Raw genomic sequence first — 20,255 nt, forward strand, 5'->3', positions numbered from 1 at the left:
ATTTAATCTCCCACTGCATCTCCCTCTTGCCCTCCAGCTTTCTGCTGCTTATTCTGTGCTTGCTCAGGAGTTGTCCAAGATGGTTAAAGATATTTGTATTCCTGTAACAGTGCATGAGAGTTCACTTTTCTCTGCATCTTCATTAGAATTTGTAGGGTTTTTTTCTGTCATTTTTAGTAGCCATTCTAACTAGAGTAAGATGATATCTCACTGTGGTTTTGAGCTACATTTCCACAATATTGAGCATTTCTTAAAAAAATGTGTATATTTTTTAATTTCCTTCTCTTGCCTTATTGCTCTGGATAAAAGTTCCAGTAACATAGAAAATAAGAGCAGTTAGATTGGACCTTCTTGGCAGATTTTCAGTCTTAGAAAAAATGCTTTCAGCTTTAGCCTCTTTAATATGATGTTGACTGTGGGTTTGTCACACAAAATCTTTATTATGTTAAAGTATGTTACTTCTATTCCTAATTCATTCAAAGTTCTTATCATAAGTGAATGTTGAATTTTATTGCATGTTTTATTTGCTTCTTTTTTTTTTCATTCATATAATATCCATTTATTGTATAAGTGAAATGAGCACATACTATGTTTCAGGACCTGTCACAAATAATGTCACAAACAATTTTAAAAAGAAGTAAAGAAAATCGTTAAAGAAGCTTAGACTTTTCTCCAGTTACAGGCAAATATTTCATAACTAAGAATATACTTTGCTATATTATATTGTGAAGTACTGTACTATATACTGTATACTGAAGTACTGTGACTGTGATTGTAATATACTGTGAAGTACTGTGACTGTGTAAGTTATTTAGTTGTTTCTGGGCTTCTTTTTTTTTTTCAGACCTATTGTCATGTTTAATCCCAGCAAGAGTCAAGTTGGGAATTGATAATTTCTTCTTTTTTTTTTTAACAGAAGATCAGTTTAGTATACATTAAGTAAAGATTTCAACAGTTTGCACCCTCATAGAAACACAAAGTGAGATATACTGTTTGAGTACTCGTTATAGCATTAAGCCTCAATGTACAGCACATTAAGGACAGAGATTCTACATGAGGAGTAAGTGCACAGTGACTCCTGTTGTTGACTTTACAAATTGACACTCCTGTTTATGGCATCAGTAATCTCCCTATGCACCAGTCATGAGTTTCCAAGGCTATGGAAGCCCCTTGAGTTCTCCGACTCTTATCTTGTTTAGACAAGGTCATAGTCAAAGTGGAGGTTCTCTCCTCCCTTCAGAGAAAGGTACCTCCTTCTTTGAAGACCTGTTCTTTCCACTTGGATCTCACTCACAGAGATCTTTCATTTAGGTGTTTTTTTTTGTTTGTTTGTTTGTTTGGGTTTTTTTTTTTTGTTTTTTTTTTTTTTTGCCAGAGTGTCTTGGCTTTCCATGCCTGAAATACTCTCATGGGCTTTTCAGCCAGATCCGAGTGCCTTTAGGGCTGATTCTGAGGCCAGAGTGCTGTTTAGGACATCCGCCACTCTATGAGTCTGCTGAGTATCTCGCTTCCCATGTTGGATCACTCTCCCCTTTATTTATTCTATCGGTTAGTATTAGCAGGTACTAGACATGTTTATGTGCTCCCTTTGACTCTTAGTCCTTTCATTATGATCAATTGTGAACTGAAATTGATCACTTGGACTGGTGAGATGGCATTGGTACATGCCACCTTGATGGGATTAAATTGGAGTCCCCTGATATGTTTCTAACTCTACCATTTGGGGCAAGTCAGCTTGAGCATGTCCCTAATTGTACATCTCTTCCCTCTCTTATCCCCACTCTTATGTTTAACAGGGATCACATTTCAGTTAATTTTTAACACTTAAGAATAACTGTGTATTAATTACAGAATTAAACCAGTCATATTTATTCGCTTCTGTTGAGATGATCAAGTGATTTTTATTCATTCTATCAATATGCATTATGCTTATTGATTTGCATATGTTGAACCATCCCTGCATCCCACTTGGTTATAGTGAATGACTTTTTGATGTGTTATTGGACTTAATGCCAGTGTTTTGTTGAGAATCTTTGCTAGTATGTTCATTAGGGATACTATTTTGGTGGATCTTTGACTAGTTTTGAAGGATGAGTTTGGAAGGATTTCCTACCTTGAAATTTTTTGGAATTATTTGAAGGAATTAGTGTTAGTCCTTTCTTATAATTTTGATGAAATTCAGTATTGTAGCCACCTAGCCCTGGGCTTTTCTTTGTTGTGAGACTTTCATTACTGATTGAATTTAATTATTCCTATTATTATGAGTCTGTTTTGGTTTTCTGTGTCTTCATGTCTTCATGATTTAATTTTACAAAGTTATATGTGTCTAGAAATTTTTTCTAGATTTTCTAGTGTAACAATATATTGTTGTTCATAAGAGTCTCTAATGATACATTAGATTTCTGTAGTATCAGTTGTAATATCTCCTTTTTCATCTCTAATTTTATTTACTTGGGTCTTCTCTCTTTTTTCCTTGACTACTAAACCTAATAGTTTACCAATTTTATTTATCTTTTCAAAAAATGATCTCTTCAATGATATTTTGTGGGGTTTTTTGGTCTTATTTTTTTCATTTTTTTCTGCTCTTATCTTTGTTATTTCTTTCCATCTACTAACTTTGAGTTTGACCTGTGTTTGCTTTTCCAGGTCCTCAAAATACATGATTAACTTGGTTTTATTAACCAAGAAACCTTTTATTTAAATTATACATACTCATGCATTTCATAAGTACAACTTTGGAACATAGTGATTCTTCCTACCCTATCACCCTCTCACCCACACTCTCACACTTCTTACTCTTCCCTCTCCTATTTCCAGTCTTAGTTTTTACTGATTTATCTTTCCAATTAACTTTATACATAAGATTAACTCTATGCTAAGTAAAGAGTTCAACAAACAGTGTGAAAAAAAAACAAAACTGTTCCTCAATAGTCAAACAAGGGCTGTTCAAAGTCATCATATCTCAAATTGTCAATTCCATTTCTATAGACTACCTTTTAGATGCTCTATTGGTTAACATAGGTCAGGGAGAACATATTGTATTTGTCCTTTTGGGACCAATTTATTTCACCAAGTATAATGTTTTCCGATTGCATCCATTTTGTTGCAAATGACAGGATTTCATTTTTTTTAGTGCTATGTAGTATTTGTGGCATACATATGCTATAATTTCTTTATCTAGTCTCCAGTTGATGGGCATTTGGGTTGATTCCATATCATAGCTAATGTGAATTGAGCTGCAATAAACATGGGGGTACAGGTAATTCTTTCATATGCTGATTTTATTTACCTTGGGTGAATTCCCAGGGGTGGGATGGCAGGGTCATAGTGTAGGACTATATTCAGATTTCTGAGGTATCTCCATACTGTTTTCCACAGTGAGTGTACCAGTTTACATTCCCACCAACAATATACCTTTATTTCACATACTGCCAGCATTTGTTGCTTCTTGATTTCTGTATGCAAGCCAGTCTAAAGCAGGGTAGAGTAGGATGGGGTGAGGTGAAACCTCATTGTGGTTTAGATTATCATTTCCCTGATGGCTAGTGATACTGAACATTTGTTCATGTGTCTGTTGACCATTTGGATTTCCTCTTTTGAAAAATGCCTGTTTAATTCATTTGGCAATTTCTTAACTGCATTGTTTGTTTTACTGTTATTGAGTTTCTTGAACTTCTTATAGATTCTGGATATTAATCCTTTATCAGTTGCATAGTTTGAGAAATAATTTCTCCCATTATATTGGTTGTCTCTTCACTTTCCTATTTCTTTTGCAGTACAAACTTCTCAATTATGTATAATCCCATTTGTCAATTTTGGCTTTTATTGGTGGTGCCTTTGGGAACTTTCCCAAAAAGTCTTTGTCTATACCAATGGCTTGCAGGGTTTCCGCAACATTTTAGAATAATTTGATGGTATTAGATCATAGATTTAGGTCTTAGATCCATTTTCAGTGGATTTTTGTTTAAGATGTGAGGAATGGGTCTTGTTTCATACTTCTGCAGGTGCAGATCCAATTTTCCCAGCACCATTTGTAGCAGAGACTGTCTTTGCTCCAGGGATTGATTTTAGTGCCTTTTTCAATGATAAGTTGATTGTAGATGCATAGGTTGACTTCCAAAGTTTTTCAACCAGTACCAGGCTGTTTTGATTATAACTGCCCGTAGGATGTCTTAAAAATCTGGTATTGTGATGATTCAGGCTTGGTTTTGTTGTATAAGATTGCTTAAGCTATTTGGGGTTTTCTGTGTTACCATATGAATTTCAGCATCATTTTTTTCTATATCTGGCAATAATATACTTGGTATTTTGATTGGTATTGCATTGAATCTGTAAATTGCTTATGGTAGTATAAACATCTTAATGATATTGATTCTTCTAATCCATGAACATGGAAGATTTTTCCATTTTTTTGTGTCTTCTATTTTTTAATATTTTTAAATTCTCATCATAGTGATCTTTGATGTTCTTAGTTAAATTTATTCCAAGGTATTTAATTTTTTTTGCAGTTATTGTGAATAGGATTGAGCTTAGAAGTTCTTTCTCAGCCGTGGCATTGTCTGTGTATACAAAGGCTGTTGATTTTTGTGTATTGACTTTAAATCCTCCTATTTTACCAAACTCTTCTGAGTTCCAACAATCTCTTAGTGGAATATTTTGGCTCCCCTAAATATAAAATCACATCATCAGCAAGTGATATTAATTTGACTTCCTCCTTCCCAATTTGTATCCCTTTCATTTCTTTTTCTTTCTTAAAGGCTCTGGCTAAATCTTTCAGGACTATATTGAATAGCATTGGTGAGAATGGGCATCCTTGTCTGGTTTCAGATCTTAGTGGGAATGCTTTCAACTTTTCCCCATTCGATAGGAAATTGACCATGGATTTGCCATAAATTGCTTTGATTGTGTCATGGAATGTTCCTTCTATACCCAATTTGCTTAATGTTTTCATCATGAAAAAATGTTGTGTTTTATCAAATGCTCTCTCTTTTTCTATTGAGATAATCGTATGTTTTTGTTCTTCAGTTTGTTAATGTGGTCTATCACATTGATTTGAGTATTTTGAGCCCTCCCTGCATACCTGAGGTAAATCCCACTTCATCTGGATGAATGATCTTTCTGATGTGTTGTTGGAAGTGACTGGCTAGTATTTTTTTTTTGAAATTCTTGCTATGTCCATGAGGGAAATTGGTCTGTAGTTCTCTATGTTGTATCTTTTTCAGGTTTAGGAATTAAGATGATGCTGGCTTCATAGAAGGAGTTTGGGAGGATTACCTCTCTTTCAATTATTTTGAATAGCTTGAGAATAATTGGAGTTAGTTCTTCTACAGATGTCTCATAGAATTCAGCAGTGAACTGTCCAGTCCTGGGCTTTTCTTTGTTGGGAGGATTTTTTTTTTAATTTTCTTTTTTTAAAAACTTTTATTTAGTAAATATAAATTTCCAAAGTACATTTTATGGATTACAATGGCTTTCCTCCTCCCATAACTCCCCCCACACTCGCAACCCTCCCATCTCCCACTCCATCTCCTATCCCATTCACATCAAGATTCATTTTCAATTATCTTTATATACAGAAGATCGATTCAGTATATATTAAGTAAAGATTTCATCAGTTTGCACCCACACAGAAACACAGAGTGTAAAATACTGTTTGAGTACTAGTTATACATTAATTCACATTGGACAACACATTAAGGACAGAGATCCCACATGAGGAGTAAGTACACAGTGACTCCTGTTGTTGACTTAACAATTTGACACTCTTGTTTATGGGGTCAGTAATCTCCCTAGGCTCTAGTCATGAGTTGCCAAGGCTATGGAAGCCTTTTGAGTTCACTGACTTTGATCTTATTCCGACAGGGTCATAGTCAAAGTGGAAGTTCTCTCCTCCCTTTAGAGAAAGGTACCTTGTTGGGAGGATTTTTTATCAGTGATTCACCTTCTGTCTGAGTTACTTCTCTGTTTAGGTTTTCTGTGTTTTCATGGCTCAATTTAGGTAGGGCATATGCATCCAGAATTTATCCATTTCTTCTGGGTTTCCTGATTTGTTGGCATACATCTCTTGGTAGTAATTCCTGCTTTTTTTTATGTCTGTGGTATCTGCTGTTACAGTTCCTTTTTTATCTCTACTTTTATTGATTTGTATCTTCTCTCTCTTTTATTGGTTAGTTGGGCCATGGTGTGTCCATTTTGTTTATTATTTTCAAAAAACCAGCTCTTTGTTTTGCTTACTTACTTACTTACTTATTTATTTATTGGGTTTCAATTTTGTTTAATTCTTCTCTAATTTTAATTATTTCTTTTCTCCTACCAATTTTGGGTTTGATTTGCTGCTGTTTTTCTAGGTCTTTGAGCTACATTGATAGTTCACTTATTTGGTGCCGTTCCAATTTCTTGCTGTAAGCACCAAATGCTATAAACTTTCCTCTTAACACTTTTTACTGTATCCCATAAGTTTTGACATGTTTTATTTTCATCTTCATTTGTTTTGAGATATTTTTTAACTTATTTTTTTATTTCTTCTATGACCACTGCTCATCCAGTAGCATATTGTTCATTCTCCGTGTTTGGACATGATCTAGAGATTCTTAAGTTGTTGATTTCCAGCTCCATTCCATTGTGGTCAGAGAAGATGCATGGTATGATTTTGATTTTTTTTTTGAATTTGCTGAGACTTGCTTTATTGCCTAGCATGTGGTCTATCATAGAGAAAGTCCCATGCATTAGTGAGAAGATTATATATTCTGCAACTGTAGTATAAAAAGTTTTGTAGATATCCATTAGGTCCCTTTGGTCTATAGTGTCAATTAACTCTGTTGTTTCCTAGCTAATTTTCTGTCTGGTTGATCTGTTCATTGTTGAAAGTGGGGGTACTGAAGTCCCCCATTACTATTGTATAGGAGTCCATATCTCTCTTTAGATGTTTATGTTAGTCACATCTTCCTATTGAATTGCTTCCATATTCATTACACGGTGGTCTTTGTCTCTTTTAACACTCTTTGTGTTAAAGTCTATTTTGTCTGATATTGAGATGGCTGCACCAATTCTTTTTTGGCTTCTGTTAGCATAGAATATCTTTGTCCATCTTTTCACTTTCAGACTGCATGTATTATTGTTGGAAAGATGTGCTTCTTCTAGGTAGTAAATAGATGAGTCTTGTTTTGTAATCCATTCTTCCAGTCGGAATCATTTAACTGAAGAAATGAGATCATTTACATTCAAGTTAACTAATGATAAGTAATGATTTGGTCCTGCCTGCTTTCCATAAATATTTCTAATCTTTACTTTGGATTTCCTTTGTACTTTTACTGGGAGATTTTTGCTTTCACTTTCTTTCATAGTGATTATCATGTTTGTGTTTCTGTGTGTAGCACATCCTTAAGCATTTTTCTTACAGCTGGATGAGTAGTAACAAATTCTTTCAATTTCCGTTTGTTGTGGAAAGTCTTTATTTCATCTTTATTCATAAATCAGAGCTTTGCAGGGTACGGTATTCTAGATGACAATTTTTTTCTCTCAAGACTTGGACTATATCTTGCCAATTCCTTCTATTGGAGACTGAACATAATCTGATGTTTCTCTCATACATGTTTTAGAATCTTTCTTTATAAGCATTACTGTGGAAAGTTTGACTACAATGTGTCATGGTGAAGATCTTTTTTTGTCATGTCTATGAGGAGTTCTATGTATGCTTTCTGTACTTGAATTTCTCTTTCTCCAAATCAGTGAAGCCTTTTATAATTATATCACTTAAAAAGACTTTTAAAATAAATTCATTTATGTATTTGAAAGTCAGAGCTACACACAGAGAGAAGCAGGATGGGGGAGTCTTCCATCTGATGGTTCACTCCCCAAATGGCTACAATGGTCGGAGCTGTGCTGACCCAAAGCCAGGTGCCAGGAGCTTCTTCCAGGTCTCCCATATGGGTGCAGGGGCCCAAGGAGTTGGGCCATCTTCTTCTGCTTTCCCAGGCCATAGTGGAGAGCTGGATCAGAAGTAGAGCATCCGGGTCTCAGATCGGCACCCATATGGGATACGGGCACTTCAGGCCTGGGCATTAATCCACTGTGCCTCAGCACTTGCCCCTAAAAAGACTTCTAACCATTCTCTCTTTCCATTCCGTCAGGAACTCCTAAGATCTGTATGTTGGGTCATTTGATAGTATCATATAAATCTCCAACACTGTTTTTTAGCTTTCTAATTATTTCTTTTTCTCCTCCTTCACCTCCTCCTCTCCTCCTCCTCCTCCTCCTCCTCCTCCTCCTCCTCCTCTTTCTTCTTGTTTTGTCTGACTGTAAATTTTCAGGGGATTTGTCTTCTAACTCAGATGTTCTTTCTTCTGCTTCACCAAGTCTGTTGTTGAAGCTTTCCATCATATTTTTTATTTGATCTATTGAATTCTTCATTTCTAATATTTCATTTTGATTTCTCTTTAAAATCTAAATTTCATTGGAAAAATTTTCATTCATGTCACATGCAGATTTCTTTAATTTGTGGATTTGCTTCTGATTACTTTTAAGTAATCCTACAATCAAATTTTTGAATTCTATTTCTGGCATTGCTTCAATCTCTTCATCTTCATACTCCAGTACTGAAGTGCTGTTGTGTTCCTTTGGGGTATCATGTTGTCTTCCTTATTCTTATTTCTTGAATTTCTGCATGTATTCTTAAGCACTTGTGAAGATACTTGTTGGATGGTTTTTCCATGTGATGGCTTTTTTCTTTTAACTGTGCTTCTGTGGATTAGCGGAGTGTCTGCTCTTTCAGTGAATACTCAGAAGCATGTGTTGGGTGTGGCCAGGAAGTCATGTTCAGTGCTCCAGGGTAAGAAGAGTGTCCAACATAACACCCAAGTTGGGTGTGGTAATTTTTTTTATCTTAGGGGAGGTTTTGATCAGCTCTGTTGGCATAGTCTCATGCTCAACTCCTATCCTCCAAGGAGAGCAATGTCCAGGTGCTAGCCCCTGTGGGTGCAATATTCATCCGTACTATCACAAGAACCACACAAAGGATACATGTAATCCTCATTGAGAGCATGTATCCCACAGCAATGACTCTCATCTGGAAATCAGGTAGCCCTGGATGTGTGGAGCTGTACATAGTGACTGCTCAGAAATACAGCACACCCTGTGCATTCCAATGTAGGCACAGTGTTTTCATAGTCCATCCCAGCATACAAGGTTCTCACAGTTGTGAGTACCCAGCTCCCTTTCAATTCTCCCAGCCAGTCTCAGATGTCTCCTCTCAACTGCTTGCTGGGCTCAGGGACACAAGATGGTGCAGCTGTCACATATGTCCAAGATGGCACCAACCCTCTCTTGGCTAGTTTCAGGATGCTAGTGCCAGGATGTTGGGGTGTCCACTTTTTTTTCCTCTGGGTTGGTGGGTACACTGTCCCCCAGTGGGCTCTAAGACAGACTCAGGCCAGGCTCTTCTCATAACTTTATCACCAGTGGCTTAGGCTGCTGCAGTCTGGTTTCACCTTACCCTCCAAAGCTATTGCTGAGGCTCTTGGTTGCTGGGATCTTGAGTTGTGTGTATCCACACTCTCTGTCCCTCTAATTTGTGTGGAGTTTCCTCTGCAGTTTTCTCCCTAGATTTTCCCTGAGATTGTATTCTCTCCGTTTTTCTTTTTTTTTTTTTTTTTAACTATCTTCCCTTTAGACTAGAGCAGTAAGCTTCCTCCCTATTCTGCCATCTTGGAATCTCCCCTCATTAACTTGTTTATTTGAGTTTTTAAAATATGTATGCATATTATAAATATCTGTGGTGGAATGAGAAGGCCATGCCAAGGTGGCCACTGGCAAGCAAGCGTCAGTTACTCAGGAATGGCTTTGAAACCCACCTGGCAACAGAGCCTGCCTGGCAACAGGCTGTGATTGGATGGCTTTGGAAACTGCCTGGCAACAGGCTGTGATTGGATGGCTTTGGAAACTGCCTGGCAACAGGCTGTGATTGGTTGGGGCATAGACCGCCCCTTGACCAGATTGGCTGGTCTTGGCTATATAAGATGTTGTACCAACTGAAATAAATGAGTCTGCGGGCTGCTTGTCTCAAGCCTGCTTTCACCCGACTCCAGGGGTCTGTGTGGTGACTCTGCGCCTCTTGCCCCCACCATGCTGCTCCTCTCAGAAACGAATCCACTGCAACATTGTTGAGAAATCAACACCATCAAACATCTCCATCAGTATTGTTTTTGCTGCATCCTGTAAGTTTTGATCTAATGTATTTCTTCTTTTTTTTTAATTTACAGCACTGAGTTTCAAGTATCTTGTTTTATTTTTTTTTAATTTTTTTTTATTTGACAGAGTTAGACAGTGAGAGAGAGAGACAGAGAGAAAGGTCTTCCCTCCATTGGTTCACCACCCAAATGGCCACCATGGCCAGAACTACGCTGATCTGAAGTCAGGAGCCAGGTGCTTCCTCCTGGTCTCCCATGCGGGTGCAGGCACCCAAGCACTTGGGCCATCCTCCACTGCCTTCCCGGGCCACAGCAGAGAGCTGGACTGGAAGAGGAACAACCGGGACTAGACCCCCAGGCCCATATGGGATTCTGGCGCCACAGGCACAGGATTAGCCAAATGAGCCACAGCACCAACCCTGATATAATGTATTTCTATTTTTATTTGTTTCAAGATATATTTAGACTTCTCTTTAGATTTTATCAAAGACACATTGCTCATTCAGAAGCATATTATTCCTAGTCCACATATTTGGATAATTCTGAATAATTTTTTGTTGTTGATTTCTAGTTTTGATACACAACCATCAGAAAAAAATATATGATATGATTTTGCATTTTTTAAATTTGTTTTGTGACATATTATATGGTCTATCATGTAGAATCTTCCATTCCTAATTAGAATAATGAATATCTTTTTAAGTTTTTATTTAATGAATGAATTTTTTATAGATACAACTTTAGGAATATAGTGTTTCTTTCCCCCATACTCACACTCTCCCCCACAAGTCCCATCCCACCTCCCTCTCCCTCTCCCACCTCCTTCTTCATAATGGTTCACTTTTAGTTTGATTTTATATACAGAGGACCAGCTCCATATTTAGCATTGATTTCAATAATTTGCACCCATGCACACACACAACATATAGAGTACAGTTTGGGAACAAAATTTGCAGTTGATTCTCATAGTACAACTCATTAGGGATGGAAGTCCTACATGGGCAGTAAGTGCACAGTGACTTCTATTGTTCTGTTAACAATTAACACTCTTATTTATGACATCAGTGATCACCCAAGGCTCTTGCCATGGGATGCCAAAGCTATGGAAGCCTTTTGTGACCATAGACCCTATCAGTATTTGGACACGGCCATAAGCAAAGTGGATGTTCTCTCCTCTCTTCAGAGAAGAGTATGTCCTTCTTTGACAACCCTTTCTTTCCAGTGAGGTCTCACAGAGATCCTCCATGTAGGATATTTTTTGCCACAGAGTCTTGGCTTTCCATGCCTGAAATTCTCTCACAGGCCTTTCAGCCAGACCAGGAAGCCATAAGGGTTGATGCTGAGGTCAGAGTGTTATTTACAGCTAATGTCATTCTAGGAGTCTGCTGTGTGGACTGCTTCCCATATTGGACTTTCCTTCCTTTTTAATTCTATTATTTTTACTGGGCACTTGATGTTATTTATATGACCACTTTTATATTTAAACCAAGCTATATGTTGACTTTAACATTTAATATGATCATTTTAACAGTTAAGATGGCATTTATACCACCAATTTTTATGGGTTTGGAGCCCCATGACAAGTTCTTGGGCTGTACCCTTAGAGATAAGTCTATATGACTGCATGCAGAACTATACTACTTCACAGTTATAGACTACCTCCTCCATCTCTTATTCCCACTCTTAGAATAATGAATATCTTGCAACTGTTGGTTGAAATGTTCTATAAATATCTGTGAGTTCCATTTTATCAATAATATAATTTAACTCTAATGAGCCTTTGTTGATTTCATATCTGAATGATCTGTCTACTGATGAAAGTAGAGTATTGAAGTCCCCACTATTATTGTGTTGGAACTTATCTTGCCCTTTATAACAAATAATGTCTGTTTTACAAAATTGAGTGTCCTGGCATTATGTGCAAATACAATTATAGTCATTATATCTTCTCGCTGAATAGACTCCTTGGTCAGTGTATAATGACATTATCTTTTTTTCGATTATCATCTTAAAGTTTATTTTGTCTTATAAAAGTATTACTATTCTTGCTTGCTTTTGGTTTCCATTTACAAACAATACCCTTTATAATCATTTCCCTTTCAGTCTAAATATGTATTTACTTGTGAAGTTATTTTCTCGTAGGTTGCATGCCATTAGGTCTTTTTTTAATCCATTCAGTCAGTCTATCTTTTACTTGGGGAATTTAGTCCTGGTACCTTCAAGGTTATTACTGATAAGCACTGAGTGAGTCTTATGACTTTATAATTTTCCCTGTTCATTTTATTTTCAATAACCTTTGTTATTTTTCTAATAGACTTCTAATTTTCACACATTTTTATGATGGTTGCGATCTTTCCTTCCCTGCTGTATGTAGGACTCCCTTGAGTGATGAATTATGTGTGTTTTTTCTTGTCTTAGAAAATCTTTATTTCTCCTTCATTTATGAAGGAGAGCTTCGCTGAATAAAATATTCTTGGTTGGTAGTTTTATTTTTTCTTGCAGAATTCAGAAATGTCCTTCTATTCCCTCCTATTCTATGCTGAGAAATTTGTTATTAGTCTAAAGAGGGCTCCCCTTAGCATGACTTGACATGGTTACATAGATTTTAGAATTGTGTTATACTTTTGACTATAATGTGATCTTTTCCGATAATGTCTATGTGTGCCTATGTTTTCCAAGATTGTGGAAGTTTTCAACTATTACTTCCTTGAATAGGTTTTCCACATATGGCATTACTCCTCTCTTCTCTTTTAGGAAGCTCAGCTGTTCAAAGGTGTAATAATTTAATACTGTTTTGGAGGTCTCAGAATCTGTTTCAATTTTTTAATGTATTTTTAGCTTTTTTTGTCTAAGATACTTCAAAGGACCTGTCTTCATCTTCAGATACTGTTTGTTCTGCTTTGTGTAGTCTGTTGTGGAGACTATTAACTTTTTCTTTTTTATCACTTTTAATGAGTGGTTTTGTGGCTCCAAAGTCTTGTCTTGAAGATGTCTTCTTGGGTGTTGATTTTGTAGGTTGTTTTGGCTTAGTTCTAGTTAGACGGTGCACTACAGTACTCCTATATCTTCTTCCATGCCAATGACAGTAGTGGCACAGAGTACACTTCTTAGTATCACCATGGCAAGTGGGTCTCAGTGGCAGACCATGGCATATGATCTGAGGTTGTAAAGGTTCTTCCTTCACTCTGCTATGGTTGGAGTCACGGGAGCACAAAAGTGGAGTTCTAAAGGAGCTATTTGAATCTATATTGTGGCAGGAGCATGGACAGGGTCATAGTAATGCCTCTCCAAAGTCTGATAGGGGTTCATGGGTCCCCATGGTGCCAGCACTAGGTTTCTATACAATGTTTCATTACCCACATTATTTTTCTTCTTCCAAATAATTACTCTGTCTTCTTCCAAGTAATTACTTCTTCCAAGTAATTGTGTTGTCTGCAGTTATGAGAGGAATAGAGTGACCAATCCTGTGGACATCTCCAGTGCAATGCTAGATAATATACAGATTCCACAGACTAACAAGACCCTCTTTTCACCAGGCTTCCTGCTGCTGAGGAGAAATTGCAGCATGAGGCCATGGCAACCAAGCACAGGTGATGCTGACAAGAATAAATCCCACTGACTCTGGCCATTGGTGTCTACTTGGGATTAGGACAGATTCAGAGGCTCAACCCACAGTCACTAGCCTGAGAATTGAGACCATTAGTATCTGCCCAGTGATGGATTTACCAGTTTCAAAATGCAGTCCTGTGCTCCCTTTGTTATCCCTTCCCCCAGTGACTTGATTGTTACTCCTTGCTATTTGCTGAAGGTTGGAGGAGGGCTGGTGAAGCCAGTGCCTTAGTTGCCCAAGCTGACACTAAGCTAGATTACATTTGTGTCTCCTTGCCACAGGGCTCTCTGTAGTCTTGGGACTACACTCCAGGTTTGTATGAGGTTGGTGGTGACATGGGTCAAAATAAATCCATCCCTCTACAGTGTCTATTGCGTAGTGAATCTAAAGGCCGAGTGTGTTAACACTGGCATGGGCCTAGAGGTCTTTATGCTTTATCTAGTGCTGGATCTCACTTCATCAGACCCAGCACTGAGCTTCGAATCAAAGACATAAGCTCATTTTCCCACTTAACTCCCCCACAACTAGAGTTCTGCTTGTTTGTCTAACAGAAGTTGCAGGAGGTTTGGTGGAGGTAATCTCTTGGCTGCCTGACCGAGGAGAGTCACAAAAGCTCACTTTGTAGGCTCTGGTCAAGGGGTAGGGACAATGAATTTCTTCTCAGTTGTAGGATTTCACCATAGCAGAACTGGTGCTGTTTCAAGTCTGTGGTCCAGAGTTAATTCACTCTTTTGCTGCAAAGTGGAAGACCTCTTTCTCCATGCTGCTGTACTTGAGGCAAGGGAAGAGTAAAGTGGGCAACTCTGTCCTAGGAAGAATGCCTTCTTCAATGCATATTTGTTGTTGTTGTACTAAAATCAGGCACTGTGGTCTCTTTTTGGGTTTCTTAGCTCTTGGGAAATTGCCTTGGTATATATACCACTATTCAGATTGGTGTCTCCCATCTTTCTTGTTAGAACTTAAAACCTAGTAGTTTCCCACTAATCCAACAAAGTTGTCAATAGCTCTGCCTATCTCTTCATCCTCCCAGAACTTCTTATGGAATTCACTAACATTTGCTGAAAAAAGTTGTCCTAAATTTTGGAGTCATATCTTTGAATTTCCTTTATTCTGGACCTTGGATAACTCCTGGCTCTTGTCTTAGCTCTAACATTTATGAAAACTGTAAAGCACTTTTCCCAGATTCTCTAGAATTAGTCTATGTAAGTTATTCTTTTTAAAAAATTATTTTATTTATTTACTTGAGAGGTAGAATTACAGACAGAGGGAAAGACAGAGAGAAAGGTCTTCTATCCACTGGTTCACTCCCCAAATGGCCACAATGGCTGGAGTTGGGTCAATCTGAAGCCAGGAACCAGGAGCTTACTCCAGGTCTCCCAGGCAGGTGAATGGGAACAACTCTTGGGCCATCTTCCACTACCTTCCCAGGCCATAGCAGAGAGCTGGACTGGAAAAGGAGCAGTCAGGTCTAGAATTAGAGCACATACAGGATGCTGGCACCGCAGAGAGAGGCCCAGTCAACTACACCACAGCACAAGCCCCCTCTGTAAGCTATTCTGTCATTACTGGAAGTAGATATCCACATGTGGATTTTTTAAATTAATTAATTTATTTGAAAGGCAGACAGAGAGAGAGAGCTCTTCAACCTACTAGTTCATTCTCAAAATGTCCATCTGCAACAGTTAAGGCTGGTCCTTGCTAAAGCCAGAAGCCTGGAACTCAATCTGGATCTCCCACATGGGTGATAAGGGCCCAAATACTTGGATTATTTTCCTCTGCCATCCTAGGCACATTAGCAGGAAAGTTATCTTAGAAGCAGAATAGCTGGTAGTCAAACAGCCACTCTGATATGGGATGCTGAAGTCACAGGAGTTGGCTTAACCTGCTGTACCACAACACCAGCCCTACACATGTGCATTTTAAATAAATAAATTAAATTAATGTGTTAGGCAATGTATGTAATATAACCCAAAGTCAGAGTACATTTATCTTAGGCAAACTAAGTAATCACAGAAAATGTATATCTGTAATCTGTCTCTATCAGGGAAACACCTGTGGGTGTCTGAAATTAGTCCTCAAATGCAACAGAGCAGACTTAGTTATTTTCAGGTATGTCATCCATCTTCAAATATTGATTAACTCCTAATTCTTAATTTCTACCTTTCTCTCATCATCATCCATTTATGTTAACAGGTACTTATAAAACAATGATTATACAATGTAACAATATAGGACTATATTGCCTTTATCTGGACCCTCAAAAGAATGCTTCTAATGTTTACCCTTTAAGTATGAGAATACTTCAAAAAGGTTATGGAAAATAAATTGAAAGATAAATTTAGTTTTGTGCAAAAACATCTTGAAATCCACGTGTGTAAGAGGTCTTCAAAATATTTATGAAAGTGCATATTATGAAAAAACTACATATGGATAGTTCACAATATTTTTGCACCCACATAAACATCATTTAATTCCATTTTCCACAAACTTTTTGAAGTTATTTTGTACGTGATGAATTTTGATGATAATGTTCTCCCTGATCTGTGATAAATAATAGAACACCTAAAAGGCAATCTGCAAAACTGAAGTTGACATTTTGAGAAGCTCTGGCTCCACTCCTCAAATATTCACAACAGCCAGAGCTGGGCCAGGCCAAAGCCAAGAGTCAGGAGCTCCTCCCAGCTTTCCTACTTGAGTGGTAAGGAACCAAATGCTTGGGCCAGCATCTCCAGCTTTTTCGCAAGTGCGTTATTAGGAAGTGCATTTCTCAGGTGTATTGAAAGTATTCAACTGGCACTCTGATATGTATAGGAGTGTCCCAAGTGGCAAATTAACCCACTGTGCCACAGCACCCAACTCAGGGAGGTTATTGAGTGGTACCACAAACACATTATCATATTAAGTGATACTTGAGAAAGACTGTACTGAAGGATATGGAGACCTGTAACTGCCTCCCTTTTCTTTCTTTTGTGTTTGAATTTATTCTCTGCATTTTCAAAAGAAATGTCATGTTTAGAATTATATTAGTGATTTGGGCATTATCTATAATTTAATTTAACTACAGTGTAATTCTACTGAACATTTTTTGACTGGGAATATTATCCAACTCTTTTTTATCTTTTTAAAAAAGTATATGTTTATTTGAAAGTCAGAGTTCTACAGAGAGAGGGAAAAATCACAGAGGTCTTCCAACCATTGGTTCACTCCTCTGTAGGCACCAATGGCCTAGGTTGGGCTGAGCTGTAGGCAGGAACCTGGAGCTTCATCCAGGTCTCCCATAAGAGTAGCAGGGATCCAAACACTTGGGCCATTTTCTACTGCTTGTCTCTGGTTATTAGTAGGGAGCTGGGATTAGAAGTAGAGCAACCAGGACATGAACCAGCTCCCTTGATCAGAAGTAAAGCAACCAGGACATGAACCAGCTCCCACATGGAGCCACAGGCAGTGACTTTCCCAGATATGCCACAGTGCCAGTCCCCCAACTCTTTTTAAAGTATCTATTTTTCTTTATTCAAAGGCATAGTGATAGATATAGAGTGAGAGGTAGAGAAAGAGAAAGAGATCTTCCATCCACTGATTCACTATCCAAATGGTTACAGCAGCCAGCTCAAGACCAAGCCGAAGCCAGTAAGTCCATCTGGGTTCCCATGTGGGTACAGGGGACCAAACACTTGGGCCATCTTCCACTGCTTTCTCAGGTGCATTAATAAGGAGCTGGATTGGAAGCTCAACAGCCCAGACTCCAACTAACACTTGAATATGGGATGTTATTGTTACAAGCAGTGGCTTAACCTTCTGCACCACAATCTAGGTCCTACCCAACTCTCACTTATTTTTTTCTGTTTGCCCTCTATACTATAAAAATAAAACACATGGTGTTTTAAAGATAGGATGATTTTTTGATGATAGTTAAATGATATGCAACTTTATTGATTGCTATCAAGCTACTAATCCACTCATTGCCTTCTTTTTTTTTTTTATTTTTTTGACAGGCAGAGTAGACAGTGAGAGAGAGAGAGACAGAGAGAAAAGTCTTCCTTTGCTGTTGGTTCACCCTCCAATGGCCGCCACGGCTGGTGTGCTGGGGCCGGCGCACCGCGCTGATCTGATGGCAGGAGCCAGGTACTTATCCTGGTCTCCCATGGGGTGCAGGTCCCAAGCACTTGGGCCATCCTCCACTGTACTCCCTGGCCACAGCAGAGAGCTGGCCTGGAAGAGGGGCAACCGGGACAGAATCTGGCGCCCGACCAGGACTAGAACCCGGTGTGCCGGCGCTGCAAGGCGGAGGATTAGCCTAGTGAGCCGCGGCACCGGCCCCACTCATTGCCTTCTAATTTGTAAAATCCAATTCTCCATTTACATTAATTCAACTTTCAAAAAACAAAACATTTTTAGGATTCTTGTCTATCTTCCAACGTAGTTGAAGACTCATCAAAGGGTCTTACTATGGAGCTGGCATACAGAGCGGCTATTAATATCCCTATTGGGATTGTACATTGCATATCAGAGTGCCTGGGTTCAAGTCTCAGCTCCATTTTGCATTCCAACTTCCTGCTAATGTGCACCCTGGGAAGCAGCAGATGAAAACTCAGATACCTAGGTCTCTGCTACCCATGTCAGAGACTTGGATTGAGTTCTGAGCTCCTGGATTCAGCTTGGCCTGGTCCTGGCTGTTAAGTAGGAAATGAGTGGGAAATATCTCCTTTTCTCTATCTGTCTAGATAAATAAAAACTAATGAGTTAACTTAAAAATTATGATCTCCTTTTAAAAAAGAAAAAAAAATCCTTTCTAATAAGAAAAATAAAGATGTTTTTTGAATACTTTCAATACCTCAGGGCCATGGGACCTATGCCAGTGAAAAGATAATGTTACAGGAATGACCAGCTTTGTAGTGGTAATTGATCCTATGCTCACAGGAATTAGTTTGCTTAACATTTTGGGTCCTCAATAATATAGTTTAAAATAGGTTGTCCGTATTATCATCAAAATTATTTTCCTGGCAAAAAACATTATATGTGTTATATTTTATAACATTAACCATTCCTGACACAGGAACATAACACACCATTATGCTCAAAATTGTTTGAAAGTAATTAAAATCTTCATTGGAATCAAATGAGAAAAAAATATATTTTTTTCAATAACCTAGTGACTCCACAAATAAACACAAGAAAAAAGAAAAGGAAAAAAGCGATTTAAACAATACTACACCACATTTCAGTTTCTTTTTACAAAATACTTCAGATATGCATTTCCAAATGCCATTTCTATTTTTTTACTTTTTCTTATTTGAAAGGCAGAGCGATACCGAGAGCAAGATAGAGATCTCCCATCCAGGGTTCACTCCCTCAAATGCCTGAAATAGCCAGGGCTTGGTGAGGCTGGAGACAGGGGCAAATCTGATTTTCCACAAGAGTCACAGGGATGCAAGTTATTAGAACCATCATCTGCTGCCTGCCCAGGTGTACTTCAGAAACAGCACTGAGAATCAAACCCAGGCATTACGATAAGGGATGCAGATGTCCTAAGCAGCCTTTTAATGACTGTGCCAAACACTTGCCCTCCAATTGACATTATTTAATCAAAAATATTTTAGCATGCATTGTTTATACTCTTTTTAATGCATGTTTTTTGCAATATTACCATAGGATTTTTGACTCCACAATTTTCTGAAAAAATGAAATATATGCTATTTTAGGTGAGAAAACCTGTTGGGAAAAGTTGCAAAAGTGAATTGCACACTATTTCCAGGTGGTGAAAGTTAGTATACAAGTAACAACTGCTAGTAATAATTGTCAAATGCTTTATAGAGTTTCCATTTCCTAATGATCACTGTGCCACGTATTTTGTGGTAGATTTTTCCACTTGTAAAATTTGGGGCAATGTCTACAATTCCTACCTGTCCCCAAGACAGAATTAATCGTCTCACCAAATTCTGAGTGAACAGTCCAAATTTTTTATAGCCTTTAAGCAGAAAAGGTTTATCTCCTGCCCCTAAAACTTCTGGGAGTGAAAACATTTTAGGAAAGTGGAAGAGTAGCCAATGAAGAGCAGCAAATAAACAGATTCTGGAGAAGCACCATCATGTGTGGAATATCTAATTGAAACTGCTGCCAGAAACCGAATTGTGCCACTCAAAGCTGATATTCTGAAGTCCTAACTCCCAATACTGCAATATTCAAAGAGATAGTTAAGTTAAAATGAAGAATTTATGGGGGGCTCTACTCCAAGATAACTTGTATTCTATAAAAACATGCGGTCAGGACACAAATGCAAGAAGAAAGAAACTAGAGCACACAGAAAGGAGACAGTAATGTGCAAGGTGAGGAGGGACTCTCTCAGAGGAGAGCGCTTGAGCTTAGGGCTTCTTAGCCTATGGAATTGTGGGACAGTGAGTTTCTATCATTTAAGCTCCCCAGTGTGTGTGAATACGTTATGGCCACCCTAGATTATTAACACA

Source organism: Oryctolagus cuniculus, chromosome 5 (assembly GCF_051225735.1).
Source record: "Oryctolagus cuniculus isolate XC-2025 breed Fujian yellow rabbit chromosome 5, ASM5122573v1, whole genome shotgun sequence".
NCBI classification, from domain to species: Eukaryota; Metazoa; Chordata; class Mammalia; order Lagomorpha; family Leporidae; genus Oryctolagus; species Oryctolagus cuniculus.